The sequence below is a fragment of the Astatotilapia calliptera genome, chromosome 13 (assembly GCF_964374335.1).
Source record: "Astatotilapia calliptera chromosome 13, fAstCal68.1, whole genome shotgun sequence".
In the NCBI taxonomy this organism is placed as follows: Eukaryota; Metazoa; Chordata; class Actinopteri; order Cichliformes; family Cichlidae; genus Astatotilapia; species Astatotilapia calliptera.
In genome coordinates this window covers 31,322,434-31,339,300 of record NC_137434.1, presented here as the reverse complement: position 1 = coordinate 31,339,300, position 16,867 = coordinate 31,322,434, and the positions used below count along the sequence as shown (strand labels likewise).

The 16,867-nt window shown below is 42.4% G+C and overlaps 1 long non-coding RNA gene across 1 annotated transcript in view; it reads right to left on the bottom strand.

Annotated features, from left to right (window-relative positions):
• The window catches only part of LOC113034873 (uncharacterized), a 54,301-nt gene extending 38,822 nt beyond the window's left edge, over nucleotides 1-15,479 (bottom strand). Inside the window, exons 1-6 of the long non-coding RNA XR_013901065.1 lie at nucleotides 14,303-15,479; nucleotides 8,197-8,406; nucleotides 6,472-8,086; nucleotides 3,386-6,384; nucleotides 2,912-3,063; nucleotides 2,602-2,819 (exon numbers count right to left, since the gene is read on the bottom strand). This is a non-coding gene — a long non-coding RNA (uncharacterized LOC113034873). The remainder of the gene's footprint in view (nucleotides 1-2,601; nucleotides 2,820-2,911; nucleotides 3,064-3,385; nucleotides 6,385-6,471; nucleotides 8,087-8,196; nucleotides 8,407-14,302) is intronic.
• Between the last annotated feature and the right edge of the window lie 1,388 nt (nucleotides 15,480-16,867).

Below are 16,867 nucleotides of genomic sequence, written 5' to 3'. Positions count from 1 at the left end.
ACACAAGATGACACGGTGCCAGGTTTGTGTTACTGCGCTGAGTTTTTGTGATATAATTGAGTTTTGAGCCTGTTTGAGGTTTTAACTCCTGTTGTTGGCCTCCTCAGAGCTCCCACTGTTTGGATCCCCTGATTTGTTTCTGCAGGTTTGGTTTCTTTGTCAATTTTTAAGTTTTTTAATCATTCATAATTGGGGTTGCTCTAAGTTACTTTCACTTCCTTGTCCCTCACATTTAAATCTACGACACCATGAAAAGAGTTTACGATGCCATCCTGCTGACCTTCGTTTGACTCGAAGTCGACGTGTTTAAAATCGCGGCCTCGCATTGTTTTTGATTTTTAAAGGATGAGGGAGAAACACACAGACAGGGCCTGAAAAGATGTGACTGCACAAAATTAACATAAAACAATTAGATTTAAAAATGATGCGGGGGTTGGAAAATTGTTGCATTTGAAAGGTGTTTCATTTTGGGGGGGGGGCTGTATGGTTGGCAGTATGAGTTATTTATAATATGATAAGAGCGTTATGCATTATTCTGTGAAACGTTAGTTATGCATGGTTTTTCTATCTAATTGTGGTGTTCAAAAACAAATTACACTCATCTGGTGGCTGGGAACTGAAAAGAAAAGTGTAATACAAGTAAATAAACCACTTTGCCAGCAAACCAACAAACCACACAAACTCAGCAGCTCTGTAGGGGCTGTAATGGCGGCAGTTTCATCAAACACCTGGACGTGAGCTTAGATTCACAGGCAAAGCCAACAAACAGGCCGATGAGCCGGGAAAGCTGGTGTCCGCTCACTCAGGACTCACCAACGACATATTTCACAATACATTAAATCTGCCGTCCCCAGCCTCTTTTGCGCCACGGACCAGTTTATGTCCGACAATATTTTCACGGACTGACCTTTAAGGTGTCGCGGATAAATGCTACAAATAAAACCAGTACCAAAAAAATATTTATTAATAACACACAGGAAAGAAAAAAACAGGGAAACAGAGTTAACGATAAAAACAATAAAAAAACAACAACGATAAAAACCCTGAAAACCATAAATTTCACACCTGAGCTTCAATTCTCGCGGCCCAGTACCAAACGACTCGGGCACCAGTACTGGTCCATGGCCCGGGGGTTGGGGACCGCTGCATTAAATAACCAGCTGCTAGCTTCCTGCTCTCTTATCACAGGCCTTTAGGCCGTCATCATGTGACCTGATGCTGACGCTCGGCTCAGGTAAAGAATATGACTCCATTTGTGAGCCAATATATCGGCTATTTAAAATACCACAAATAATTGATACAACAGATTTAATCACAGTCCAGTTATTAGTAGCTGGAAGTGCTGCCAGAACCCGCTTGAGCACCACTGAAACGAGCATTTCAGCAGTTGAACGCTAACGTTTAATTTATTAAAACTGGTGGAAAGAAAAACAAGATGTAAGCCCCGGCTAATCCTGCAGTCACACGAGGGAGAAACAGGGGTGCTTTAGTGACGAAGACCAACCACTAACTATAGGACTTTAACCAGAATACAACCAGTTGGCATCCAGCTTAGTCAAGTCCCCTACTGCAAAGACACGTCATAGATGATCCGAGTTAATCGATGCAGACCAGCTTAGATTGTTTACAACCTGCATTTATAAATCAGACTGTAATTATTTGACAGTGATTGTTGGACTGTTTGCAGATCGGTTGCTTTTCTACCATTTTCTACCAATCAGTCTGTGACAGCAAAAACACTGAATGCAACCACTGATTGTTGGTCATCACGGGGAGGTTACTGTGCTCTGGTGTGAGTAAACCCTAAGTTTCAGTGGTGATAATTATGAGCTGGTGTTTGGAGCCATATTACAAATTGTAAAACAGACAGAAATGTTGGTTAAACAAAGTTCTGCTTAAAAAGCCTTCAGCTGGACTTTTAGATGTTGACTTCATCAGTCAAAAGTAGCTTACCTGAAAAACACGCTGCTGTTTTGCTCTTAGTGTCAATAAAGTGGTGTTTGGGATTATAATTTACAAAACAAACTCATCTTATATTCATTAAACATGATCAGGGAAGTGTTTATAGAGTCCATAGATCAATTTTGTCATAGACAATCGTGTTTTTGCAGCCAGAGAAGTCGCCCCCTGCTGGATACTGGAAAAAATGCATTTGCTTTGTTGACAAAAAACCAATTGTAACTTTTTATTTGAATTTTTCTTTTTAATCTCCTTCAATCTGTTTTCAGCTTTCCATCTGAACCAAATTGCACAGTTAATCCACTGTATATAAAGGATGGCCTGAACCACTGTGACATCACCCATCGAGGTGTCCAGTTTGGTTTGTCCTCCTTAGATTGTTGCTGGTGTTTACAGAAATAACCTGAGCTCTCTAGCTTCTCCTTAGCTGAGGACTGGCTGTCTCTGCTTGCAGTTTGTTGCTAGCACACTGATTCATATTGGCAGAATATCGCCTCCATTACAGGTTTCCAGTTATTTAAATCCACACCTTCCAACCAATCAGAATTCAGAAGTTTCAGCAGCATAACAGCACCGAAGACACCAGCCAGACTGAGCTGAGAGTCAACAGCTGCTGTCTCAGTATGAAAACACGAGTCTTACCTTAAACCTCTCCGTCACCTGAAGTCGCGCTCAGTGGATGTCCAGCCAGCCAATCAGAGCCACCGCGGTGCCGCTCGTTCAGAGCCGATGAACCGAGCCAAACGCCCTCCAAATCTGCTGCTGCTGTTGTGCAGTGCTGGACTGAAGACCCATAGCGACGCAGGTCCAGACAGAGACGCCCTCCCGTGCCTCTCCCAGCAGCCTTCAGGAGTGTGTGGCTGAAATACAAAAGAAGAAAGAGGCCGAGGGATGAGTGAGCGCTTCGGCGTGCAGAGGAATGTCTTAATGACTGTCTGTCTGTGTATCTAACCTCATGTCCGTCGTCCCGCTGCTCTTTTATGCTCCAAACCGAGAGTGTGACCTCAGTGCGTGTGAATTAGAGCTTAAACAGACATGAATGAGGAAATGTGAGGCACACAGTGCCTGAGAGAGTCTGAGTATCGTCAACAGTCAACAGAAAACCTGCAAGAGGTGAAAACATGACATTTAATTTCATGCAAGCAGAGAAACACGATTAAATACACTCGACTGACTTACAGCATCACATCTGCATTGTACTGTCATTTTACACTGTGCTGCTACACAGCGCACATACATGTGACACACACTGGAAAATATACTGAAATATTCAAAGACTGACAGTGAAAAATGTGTTTTTAAATGTATTGAAATGCACTCACATTAAAATTAGCTACTTGTTAGTTTTTACTTTCAGTATATTAGCTAGCAAAGCAAAGCAGGTGCATGTGGTTCTCATTAGATGAGGTGAATACTATTGTTTTACTTTGCTCTTTATTTCGTGCTCGAAGGCGTAAAAATCCTGCACTGATGTGTTGATTGCAGTGTCACATTTACCCATTAACACTTCAGGGGAGGATTTTTTTTTCACCTGTTGAGAGAAAGAAATAATGTGCAAGCTAAAATAAGAAATGAGGAAATGCAAAAAGGCTGAGTAGAAAATGTTGTTTTACTCAAATCAAATCTGCATTTTAGCATTTATGTCACTGAACTGATACGAGATAGTGTGCCATCTTAGGACAACCTTACGGTGGCCCTGAGAGGCCAAACGGACTGCAACTAAAGAAAACACCAGCAATAAGAAAAACGCTGCAAAAGCACACAAAACACAACGGAAAAAGGAAAAAACTGATTTCCAAAAGCACAAGGGAAGTGTTTCTGGGGAGACAATAATCCAAAAAATGCTGAGAACTGAGAGACACTTAAAAGCGGAGGATCTGTCGATTTTGTGAGGAAAGAAAAGATGAACAGTAAGTGTGTTAGCCTAACTATTAGCACAAAAATCCGTCATCAGTATTTTATGAATCATGATAAGACACACCCACCATGTTTTGAGTTCCTGCAACTGGTGCGTCGGGTTATTGTCTCCCCAGAAACACTTCCCTTGTGTTTTTTCCTATTTCCGTTGTGTTTTGTGTGCTTTTGCAGCGTTTTCCATTAATGTTCGCCAGTGTTGGTCAAGTTACTTGAAAAAAGTAATAAGTAACTAATTACCGATTACTTGCCCAAAAAAGTAATCCCGTTACTTTACTGATTACTTATTTTCAAAAGTAATTAATTACTTAGTTACTTAGTTACTTTTTAAAAACACGATTTACAACCTGAATAGGTGATAAAGCGATAGATCTTTCAGCCCAATTCTACTTTTTCTGCATAATCATCATACAAAATGTAATCAAATGGAAAAGTCTCTTTTTAAAACTTGTTTTATTAGTTTTAATCTTTTAACTTTATGCATCAAGCAAAAATTTAATTATCTGCAACATTCTCTGACTGGAAGAAATTAGTTTAATATTTAAACCTATTTTCTGCACATTCCAGCACATAAAATAAAATACTTTTTGTGTTTACACTCAGTCTTTCAAATAGATGCAAGTAAAACACAGCAGAAAATAAATAAAGTCAAAACCTCAGCGGTCCTGTTGCTCTATTTTCACCTGTAAAGCAGGAGCAGGGTAGGCGGAGGTTTACCCTGGTGCAGGTGTGCCGCGGTCAGTGGAAGAATCCATTACGTCGTAGCTACTTGGTGCTTGTTTGGAAGTTTAGGGGTTTTTTTCGCTGTAAAAAGAAGTTTTCTTCCCACGCACAGCGGACACTAATGTTTTTGTCACTTTTTATGGAATCAAACTCAAAGTAAGGTCAGTACTTCCACGCTTTAAACGCTGCACGCTCATACTCTCTCTGCAATCGATATATGATCCATTGTTGATCTGCACACAGCTGTTGTCACGAACGGCGCACTCGCTTACGTCACTGTTGTGAGACATTCTCGCAAAAAAATCACGGTTTAAGTAACGCAGCGTTCCTACGGGAAAGTAACGGGAATCTAATTACAGTTTTTGCAATAGTAATCCCTTACTTTACTCGTTACCTGAAAAAAGTAATCAGATTACAGTAACTGCCCATCTCTGATGTTCGCTAACCTTCACTTCCTGTTACGGAAAACGTTTAGCCGGTAGTTTCAAGAATCCTGTTTTACCCCCCGGAAGGTCATAAAAACGGGATTTACTTAAAGGGGTTAACTATTCATAAATCAACAGGCTGAGTGGTTGAAGAGATGATTATGAAGCTACATATCAGACTTTAGTATTTTTAATTTCAGCCTCAGCGGGCTGATGATCGAAAAATGCTCTGACATGCAGTTTTATCCAGGTAACTGAAAGTATCAAAATGAATCTGTGCAACAGTATCTGCTCTAAAAACATCTTTTGGGAGTATTTCCCAATTGTTATTAATATTATTATTGTTTTACTATTTAGTGAGTCCAATTTTTCCATATTTCAAATATTATTTTATATACTTTAAAGAAATACAGAATATACATATTCTATATAAATATTTAGATAAAAACATTACTGGAAACATTTCTGTCGTAATACTACCAAGGCAAACACAATAAATCCACAGCACCAGATATAAAAGTCCAAAGAACTGCTTTGATAATCGAAGCTGAGATATGGAAACGCAACAAAGACGAGAGAAACACGAGGTTTAAACAACATTATGTGTCATTTTACACGTTTGTTTCTTTAACTGAAGCCCAAAAAGTTGTATTTCACTATGTTGAGATATCTCAGAGATTAAATATGTTCCCAAAATTTGCAGTGGGACAAGTGAGGAAGTAATGACCAGCAGGTGAACCAATCAGGGAGGAGCAGACCATCACAAACACTGACATGAACGCTCAACAAGATGTGAGAGACAAGGAGGCACCAAGTCCAGTAAATAAAAACAACAACTTCTCAGTAGAAACCACAAAGTGAAACAATAATGGAGACATGAACCAAAACACAGGATCGCACGACAGCCAATCAGAAAACCACAGAGTCAAACAGAAGCAGGATCTCAACGATATGACACGAAATCAGAGTCAGCGTTAGAATAATAACGAAATCTTTCAAAGCTTCAAACACTAGAATAAAAAACCCAAACAGGAAGTTAAGCACCAAGACCTCTCACCATCAGCGACCATCACCCACCTGTGCTTCCAACAAAGCCTTTAAATCAAAACTAATTTTTCTTGCGACCACTTTGGCAGCGTGGCTGTCAATCATGTCGATCATGTGATGGTAGCAGCAGGCATGCGCCAGTCCCAGGAGAGTCTGCAGTCGTGGCTTGGATGGCGTTGCTAGCTCCTCATCGCTGACACGATCCAAACACAGATGCTTGGTTCCATCACAGGAAGTGAACAAGAAGTTGAGGTTAGTGCTTCCTGCACTAAAAACACCTTCTGTCCAACGTTAACGTGAAGCAGTCTACCTGTACCTGGGATGTTGATGACCACAGGACGAGGTTAAAGGTCATTCACAGGATCAAATCCACTGATTTAGAAACAGATTTTTAAAATATTACCTGATATTGTCCAGATGTGACTTTGTGTGAAACACGCGTGCTCCAAAGACAGTAAAACTACAAAACTGACAAAAAAAACTACAGATTTAAACATTTAGAGTGACATCATGCATGTTTCCCATAATGCAGTGCAGTCTGCAGTTATTACTGCACAAGAGAGTTCAAAGTTAATGTGCACGATACACAGCACCTACATGCAAATAGAAGATATGTAGTGTGTGTGTGTGTGTGTGTGTGTGTGTGTGTGTGTGTGTGTGTGTGTGTGTGTGTGTGTGTGTTGGTGTTGTTGAGACAGAGCCCCCCCCCCAGACAGTCTGGCGTTCAGCCAGGACTGATCGGGGTCCCGAGACGTCCCAGAGAGTGACCCGAAGACTCGGCTGTCGGTCCGCATGAGCATCAAACACACACACACACACACACACACACACACACACACACACACACACACAGAGCAGTCAGTAGAGTTTGGGGGGGGGGGGGGGGGGTGCTATCTGAAGGTAAAGGAGGGGTAAACTCCTCTCTCTCTCTCTCTCTTGGCTCCCTCTCTTGGACCAATCACAGATCTACAGGCTGATGGAGCTTAAATCCCAGAACAATAAACTTCTGATCAAATAATCCTTAAAAATAAGTAAAAAGTTGAGACGTGACTGCAGATACATGAAGAGGAAGGACTCGCGCTGTAAGGGCCGAGGCAACGATTCAAAGTACTCAGTGCGGACAGAATGTAATAATAATGTTTCCAGATGTCACACAGACTCAAACTGTCCAAATCAAGACGGAATAACTCCAAAACAAAAATCATAAAATCATTTATTTGCTACCTGACACATGCAGACAGCGTCACAGCAGTCCTACAAAAGCCTCTGCAGCCGGACCAAAACACCTTTGTACTCTTATTTTGAAGGACGACTTCACTTTTGAATATGGTCAGTAAACAAAAAGTGCATGTACACAAAATCCTGTCACATCTGAGGAAACTCATTAATTTGCCCATAAATAAAGTTCAACGTCTGTCATCATCGTTTTTCTTTTTATATTAGTGTTTATGTTTATTTTGTTTTGACTTTTGAGTTTGTTTGGCTGAGTTTCCACTGCACGTTTGCTTGTTTACTTTGATTTCATCGTCAGATCTACAGCACAGGTGTTAAATATAAAAACACTGATTTTTGTAAACAGTCGACTCTCACTGATCATCCAAAGCCTCGTTAGATGAACGAGTTCTAAAACTGAAGATATTTACTTCTTTATTTTTATTAATTATATTTATAAGGATATTTCTTTTCATAAAATGCTTGTTTCAAGTGTATTTTATTATTATTCTAATAATCTTGGTTATAATTATCGTATCAAGCTGTTGTCAGACGTACAGATCCAGTGTTTGACTTTTACGTATCTCCTGTGAACGTCACATGCTGAGCAGTGTTACCATGTTTCTGAAGTTGTGGCCTTTTTCTCCCGGGAACACGCAGCAGCTGAACCTTCGCACACAGTCAGGGTGAGATTTGTTTCTCTGGTCAAAGCGCTGCTTTGTTAGAAGTGACCTTCAGTTTTTAAAAGGTTCCTCCGCTCCCTCCTCTTCATCAGCACTCAGCACGTCCTGAAGGACAGCGAGGACCTGAGAGGAGCAGGTGGAAGGAAGAAGGTTGGTCTGTGGAGTATTTACTTCAAAAAAATGATCACAGTTAATATTATTGCATCGGTCAGATTTAAATATTTGTTTATCACCTCCCGGGATCGTTTACAGATGATCAGCTCATCACAGAGCTGGAGGGGACATGAGCTTTGATGATGATGCTTTTCTGGATTTCTTTCCTTTATTCAAAGACTCCACTCTGCCCTGTGTGACCGCAGCATGGACGCCCTCCACCCTGATTCTCAGAGGCTCGCCGGAGTGCATATGTGCTCCACAGATATCAGCTGTTTCCTCACCTGAAACTAAAAGTATATTTAGAAAACAAACACGTCGTACGTGTTATTATCCTGCCTCCAATTTTCTGCAACATGCAGTCCGACCTTCAAACCAGAGATATTGAGGTCACATGTTCAGATTTCTGATCTCTGGGCCTTGTTTACCCCTTCTCTCTCTCGCTCTCTCCATCCCCTTATTCACACACACACACACACACACACACACACACACACACACACACACACACACACCCCTCAACCCTCTGGCAGTTATCTGTTGTATGGAAACACAGCTAACCCTGCTGCCCTCCGATTGTTCCTGCTAAACCAACCAACCAACCCAGCTGTCCATCCATCCATTCATGCATTCATCCACAGTCAATACGTTACCTACTGTTAAACACACACACACACACGCTGACATTTGCAGCTGAAACACGGTGGAAACTCAAGCTGGTATCGACTTGAAATTTGGAGAGATTTGCTCAGTGCAGCAAACTGCATCCACACACTCAGCTGCTCCTGTTTCTACTGCCCCGGGCTCAAACGCTGACATTTTATCTGCCGCCGCATCGCCGCTGAAAACGGCTGACTGTGATTGATTAATCTGCCAACACAGAGTTATGTATCTGCACTTCTGATGATTAATGCCAAACGATTTTAAAGACTAAAGGCCGATAACTCTTTAATGAAAGCGTCTCAGGCTCCAGAGGTTTGTGTTCACTGTTTTAAAACTCAGTAAATTACATTTGTCTGCAGGTGAGACAAAGCAGGATAAAACAGGACACTGTGTGATGCTAACAGGTTGATTTTAGTTAAGTGAAAGACTAATTATAGTTCTTCGTCAACTTTAAGAAAAACGTTTTTTTGGTGCCATTTCAATTCTTCATTTATATTTAAAATTAAGGAATAGTTTGTTTTTCAGTTTACATTTATTTAATCCTATTAAATAATATGATTTGAATTACTAATATTACTAATATTTAATTTTAATTATGATTTAAAGAAAGGACATATTTAAATAAAATATGTGTTTAGATAAATTATTATGAACAAAATAAGAATATAAATATAATCAAAGCCTTTTTCCCTCTCTATAAATGTTAAATATTTCAGGCATATTTAAGTCCAAAAAGGTTTAAACTAACTTCCAAATATAGATTCTAAAGAAAGAAACCTGCAGTTCCCCTGATGCCCAGCAGGGCGGCAGCAGTGAGTCAGTCCCCATAGACTCCCATGTTAAACCTTTACAGCAGAAATAAACACGTTTACAGGCTGATACACAAACTGATTGGTCTCTATAGATAATTTCCTTTCAAAACACCTACATGTGTTTTTATAACTTAAATTGTATCAAGGCTCAACATCTGTATTATTAAGGCGGGGCCTCTTAGCTACCATAGTATTACCTGATAATTTAGTGGTTCACCTGTCCAAAAGGGGTATGGCTCTTTAAAACTAGGATGGCGATGACCACAGTGGGGTCTCAGATCAAACCAGTGACATCACCACTGGGTGGTGTCTCGGTGGCTACGTCCATCATTAATATATTACATCCTATGGATTACTATTGTCTAGTGACAACTGCAATTATTTTTAAGGAATATGGACGAGGTGGGGCTGATGGATGGGCCGATAGACTTTAACCAGAAACAGGATGTGGTGGAACGGGAGAATGCTCTACATTCAATTTGTTTAAGGCAAAGCTTAAAAACTGGTTATGGACAAATCAAGTGTGTGATCATGTATGAGTTGTATAGTTTTAATGTTTTATTTGGGAACAGAATGGTGTGTATGTGTAAGTTTGGTGATGGAGTTTTTATTATGAATGAATGATGAATTTTTATGAATTATTATGCCTATTTTTTATGCTTAAGGACAACAGATGGAAATTAGCCCTTGGCTATAATCTGGTATGTTTACATTCATGTATTATTTTTTTTTACATTTATGTTCATTAACATGCACTGTCCTAAATAAAATAAATAAATATTCACATGGTGATGATGTCATGTCGACATAGAGCTAAATCTCTGAGGAATGTTTGCAGCTGCTTGTTGAATCTGTGAAATGAAGAATTCAAACAAGTCTGAAGGTAAAATAACAAAGTGTACCTAATGAAGTGGCTGGTGAGTTATTTTTCATCAGTGGCAGGACAGGGATAACCAGTGTGCAGTACCATTACTACCAGCAGTGCTACTGAAATACTGCTTGTAGTAATAAGTTCAAGAAAAGATGGAAGCAGCGGCGTCACAGTAACTGTAGGATCAAGTACTGGAGTCAGCATTCAGAAAGCCAAACACAAACACACACACACACACACACACACACACACACACACACACACACACACACCCTATCCATTGTTAATGGGAGTGAAGCACTCAGTGTTTGACTGTGGGTGAGCGAGGAGGCGGCGGGACGTCAAACAGCATCAACGTCAAAACGAGCAGCATTCAAACTCAGCTCAACGTCGCCGCCCTGCTGCTGCAGCGGGAGCACTGCACCTCATCGGACCTCAGCCTGTGTTCTCTTTAACTGTCTGCAGTTTTACATGATTGCATCTGCTCTCTAAACACAGTCACAGCTCACATTTATCAGACTGTAAATGAGAGGAGACCAGTTTGTTCTCACGGTAACTCAGTTTATGAAGATTAGGGATGGGTATCGTTTAGGTTTTATCTGATACCGGTGCCAAATCGGTACTTTTGAAACGGTGCCGGTGCTTAAACGGTGCTCAAACCGGTGCTTAAAGAATGGAGAACACAAAATTGGTCCAAAAACCTCTCATGTTCATCTGTTTTTTGTAAAAAGATAACAATGTTAGCCTTTTCTGCAGCTATGGGGCATATATGGCATCACTCTTGGCTGGAAGCAGTGCTTAAACAATGGAAAAAACACAAACTTAAATCCTCTCATGTTTAACTGTTTTCCACTTTTTCTTTGGTCATTTTAGCCTTTTTGTCCAGGGTGAAGGGAGTATCTGCCATCAAACAAGAGGACAGCTGCATGAAGCTATGATGATGTTTGCTAGTTCACCTTACATGCATTACACACGAACAACATTAAGCTACTCACGCAGAGAAGAACGGCTGCTGCTGCATCATCATCCTCATCATTTCTGCTACACTGGCAGGGCTAGGGGCCAGGACTCTCCTCTTCGGGTTTTTGGGGGATGTTGCATAACAGGCAACCCACCCGCAGTAGATGTGCTCGGTGTGAGGTCTCGCAGCAAGCTATCAAATACGGCGCATTTCTCGGCTTTTAAAAAAACGCTATGCGTCTCCAGGTGTTTCATGAGATTCGAGGTGTTACCTCCTTTGACAGTATCACAGTATCAGCTTAAAGCACTTGTTGCTGCTGAGTTTGCATCTTTTGCTGTGAAGTACAGCCAGACTTTTGACCGCTTCGCCTTGGGCATTTTTAATCTGTAGCTCTGCTCTAACAGAACGTACGTACCTGGCCCCGCCTACTATCCTCGGAAACGTAAAATGATTGGCTAGAAGTGTATCACAGCTCAGGGAAAAAAAAGCACCGAAATAAAGCACCGAAATGTGCGCTGCTTTTCGGTCTGGTTACTACCGTTTATGTCAGAACCGGTGCCATCATGGCACCGGACACCGGTACCCATCCCTAATGAAGATATACTGACATGGTTGTTGGAGCTAAGAGATGAGCCTCAAATCTGTGAAAGTATCTGTGAGCTGAAGACGTCGCTCCAACCTACGCTTTGACTGGTCATTGTACACACTGTTTGTATTTTGAGGAAAGTTTCTGCAGGAATCGTGTGTTTGTGCATCTCCACACATTTTCTGCCATCATGGGTTCAGATCACAGCAGGAGCGTTTCAGAGGAACGTTTTATCCACAGAGTCTTTGGAAGTGAAATCTTTGTCTTCAGTGGGAACGATTACATCACAGCTGGAACGTAATGGAGCTGGTCTCGGTGTATTCCTGGGAATTCTGCTGTCAGCTACACTTCCTGTCTTTGTCAGTTTGCCCTCCTTTCTAACTGGCCCATCTCCTGTCTGAGCCCCACACATTTGCATCATCGCTTGGAGGCGTTACCTGTTCTGAGGTAAGCTAGCCTCAGGTGGAAGGGTGTCATAAAGTCCTCCAATACAGCGTCTCCGCTGATGCTGCCTGCGAACCGCACTCTGAAGGTGCTGCGAGTGCTTGTGTCAGATATGTGCCTGAGCCCATAATCTCAGACTGGAAGTCTTTTTGCAGCCGCAGTTATCGCCCCCAGTGGCCATTAAAAGTAATGCAGGTTTAAGCTTGCAGTGCATAGCACAGGAACGCTGCTGGCTTTAAACCAGGGGTGGGCAACTCCAGGCCTCGAGGGCCGGTGTCCTGCAGGTTTTAGACCTCACCCTGGGTCAGCACACCTGAATCACATGATTAGTTCATTACCAGGCCTCTGGAGAACTACAAGACATGTTGAGGAGGTCGTTTAGCCGGAGGGACAACAATCTGCTATGATGCTTGAGGGCTAAAAATGAGCATATGACATCATTAAATGCTGATGATGTAGTGCTGTTTAAAACAATATTATTAAGAACAGACTGAGCACAGAGGTCAAATTCAGGGGCTCCAGTTAGCTGAGGCGAAGCCTCGCGGACAGCTAGCACCTATAGAGTCATCTGTGACATCATTCAGTTGTCAGTCAAAGAGGCCACGCCCCTAATAATGCTAAATTTGAGCCTACACAGGTGAGTTAAAAATAAAACCCTCTGGGTTGTTATAAATGGGGAAGTAACGATAGAGAGCACCGTATCAGGCTGCAAACATTCTGCAGGTGGAGCAGAAGGACGCCCGTTTTAATTTTTGAACATTTAAAACACAAAGTTCAGAAAGTGAAGAAGTAGGTCTGAATATTAAGATCCTATTATCACTTTTATCTCACTGATCTGTGGTAGGAGCTCTCAGAAAAAAAATCCATGATTTAAACAAGTTGACAAATCAGCTACAAGAAAAACGAGTGTGTGTGTGTGTGTGTGTGTGTGTGGTGATAAAAAAAAGATTTTGGTTGCTTTAAGAGAGGGAAGCAGCTGTAGTGTGTGTGTGTTGCTGGATGTTAAACAGACAGTGATTGTGGCTCTAAGTGTTTCTGTTCGGCCTCGGGGGATTAGGTCGTTGACTTTAATGTTCCCGCGGAGCTCGGCGCTGTGTGTGTGTGTTGCGTCGGATTAGTCTCTATTTGAAGTGTGAGGTCGCATCTAATCTGCAGGTCGCTGTAAACAGATGCAGTGATCCCGCCTGTCTGAACACAGTGTTCACTGCCAGCGTTACACAACACGCGGAGATTAACACAGTGATTTCATTCTGATCACACAACTGCTTCCTGTGGAGGGCCGACGTTTCAAACGAGGCGGCTCTGAGGAATCAGAAAATGACAGCAGGAAGAATTACAGCATTAGTGACGCACAGCCTCAGCCACAGGTAGAGATCAGGTGATTCACGCTCTGATTTTTAACCAACTTTAACAAGAAAACGTGGATTTGGTTCATGAAACAAAGACAAAATCTATTTTACACTCACTGTGTGGGGCTTTTATTGTGAAAGGCGAGGATGGGAGGAAAACCTTTTCACACGTGATTAAAACTAATCGTTTTTCAACAACTGGATCGGGCTGAGACAGATGTGAACAAAATGCAGTCTGGTTACGACTGATCAGGAGTGGTTCTCCGTCGATCTGCGACCCTGAGCTGCAGGGAGTGACCAAAAAATGAGGTCAAAGACACAAGTGGTGGAAATGAGCTTCCTTTGTCTGAGTTCACCAGATGTGACGACTGTGGTGTGAATCTAGCGACATCCAGTGAGCATGTGCAGGAAAACCCTCCTGTCTGACACATTACATGTCTGCCTTTTTAGACTTGATGTTTTACCCAGTACGAACCAAAAAGGAGTCACTGTAAACTCACCAGAAACCAGCTTCGACTTCCTGTCGAGTGCCAACACAGGTGCTGCCCCCTAGTGGTTCATTAAAGAGACTCCAGTATCGATAAACTTCCATAACAGCTCCATGGTGCTGTGACCACAGCGGTATGATGCGATGTGCAGCCAGATTCAGTTTCAGCTCAGATTTCTGGAACCTGCTGGATATGAAATGACTGAATTTAGTCTAAACGCCTGCGTTCAGAGGGCGTCACTTTCTTTTACTCATTTCCTGTTTTTCTGCCACCAGAATGTTCCTGCACAGAGTTATCAGGAGCATGTGATGGCTGGGAATTAGGAAGTATTGTTAAAGCTCGACTTTACAGCAGCCAGAAGGACCCATGTGAGGCTAATATATAATTTATCACACTGAGCTTATGTATCTCCTACAGACCGCGTACAGGATGATAGCGCTGTCTCCCACAGGACGCAAGAAGTCACTGAATGTTGTACCGAGGATGAAAATGATCCAGGGACAAAACACAATGCATGTGATTGGCAACTCTGCAGCATTCAGTTGCAGACTGACTTTAGCGAGTGTTTGTTTGCTTCACAATCTCAAAAAGATCAAAGGTGACGTGAGATAACTAACAAAATCGCAATATTTGTTATTCCGACACTCTGCATTTGACAAAACGTTAAAAATCTGGTGATTCCCACTTTGTGCTAACTCCTTCAGAGTCCTCGTATCTCAGCCCAACTGAACACTGATGGTGGCTTTTGAATCTTCATCCTCATCATCAAAGCATAAAACCATGAGGAGAAGCAAAGCTGCAGAATGAAAAGCTCGATGTTGGCTTTTCCTTTAATCTGTCAGCCATATAAACGACGCGATCACCTCTGAAAGTCTATTCGAGCGACCAGCCATCAGTGAGGTCACAGGCCCCGCCCTTCCCCTCCAGGTTTTCTGCTCCAGTTGGCGCAGCTGAGGTCAGGGTTTGTGACCTCAGAGGACCTCTGACATCATTATCGCCCCCGCGGCTGCTGCTGCGGCTGCCATGACCGCACTGAGCACGTGCACCACATCTCTGCTTTTCATGCAGATATCCTTCTACGCTGTAATCCTTCTTAACCCGACATATTCCTAAAAGACCAGCAGAGCCTCAGTCACCTCCCTGCAGCCGCGCTCCACCTCCAGCAGGCTGCCCTACATACGCTGCTCTCCTCCTCCTCCTCCTCCTCCTCCTCCTCATCATCATTGTATTCCAGTCAGTTTTTTTATCCTCAGAAATCACACGAGAAAAAAAAGCATGCAAACTTGCACTAAAATCTGTGAAACAGCGAGGTGAAAGGTGAACCTGGTGAATCTGGTTCGACTATTCTTCACCTGTAGTTTGAATGCTGAACATTTGCCTGTTTAAATCATGAGACCAGTCACGATACAGAGATGTGCTTCTGAATGTGGACGATGTGTCTTCTGCTGCAGTGATGCAGTTCTGCTTGTGTTGAGTGATGCAAACAACTGATCGATCTAAACTCTTTAAACGTCAAAATTGATCATTAGACTTTTTTATGACACAACAGCGGTGAGTGTTCCCACCTTCTGCTCTTTGTAACTTAACGCCATCTTTCCGTTTTCGAGCTTTGGACATGATTTTGGAGGATATATCTTCGCACCAGCGATTGACCGCAAAGTAAAGCTACCGGAAATGTACAACCCCACATCCGGTCTCAAACGAGGAAGTTAGCATTTTCTCGTGCACAGGGTCTATCAGCTCAAATCCAACGGCAGCCTTTGGAGCTGTTACAGGAACTATTATTACTAGAGACACTGAGACTGTGAAGGAGACCAAACAGGTGCGCTCGAAGTAAAGAGATCTTCACTCTGCCTGTACATTACATCAGCAGGTGTTTGCTTCTGCATAAACCCTCCAACACTGCCTATAAATATCATCATGGTCGCTCATTTAATCTCTAATAAGAGAGCCAAGAGATTTGTCCAGATCTGACTATTTAAATGTCAGAAATCTATTTTTTTTTCAGCTTGTTTGGTTTTTTAAGGTGAGATCCTGACTCCGCCCTCCTGAAAGAGTAGTGGAATGTCAGCAAGCAGTACTCGAGTAAATGTACTTCTACTTTCCTCGTTAGGTTGCGTGTACGCAGTCGGCCGGTGTGACCTGAGCTGACCGTGGGGCGGGCAGCGTCGACCTCGGCGGTGTCAGATTTGACCCAGAAAGCAGCGGCGCTGCACTGATCCTGTTCATTTGGTGGGGATTTTGGTCACAGATTACAAAAGCTCAATACCATTTGTTTTGTAACAAGCGTGTGAAGTCAACACTCATAAAAACGCTGCCACTCCGGACTTTGAAATGCTGCAGGACCTCGTTACAGGCTTAATGACTGTTGAGCACATCCAGCGCTGAGGGAGCAGAAGCTCCCGCTAAGCTTTCCAAGGAAAAGTACTTCTTTGATTGTTTGGTCAAAATCTCCTCTGAAAGCCGCAGAACAAAACCAGAGGAGGGATTATCCTCCTTTGGAGAGGAAATGAAATTCTTCAGAAGAGGCACTTAAACGGGTTCCAGCTTCTGCGAGTGTGTGTTGGGGGGAAATAC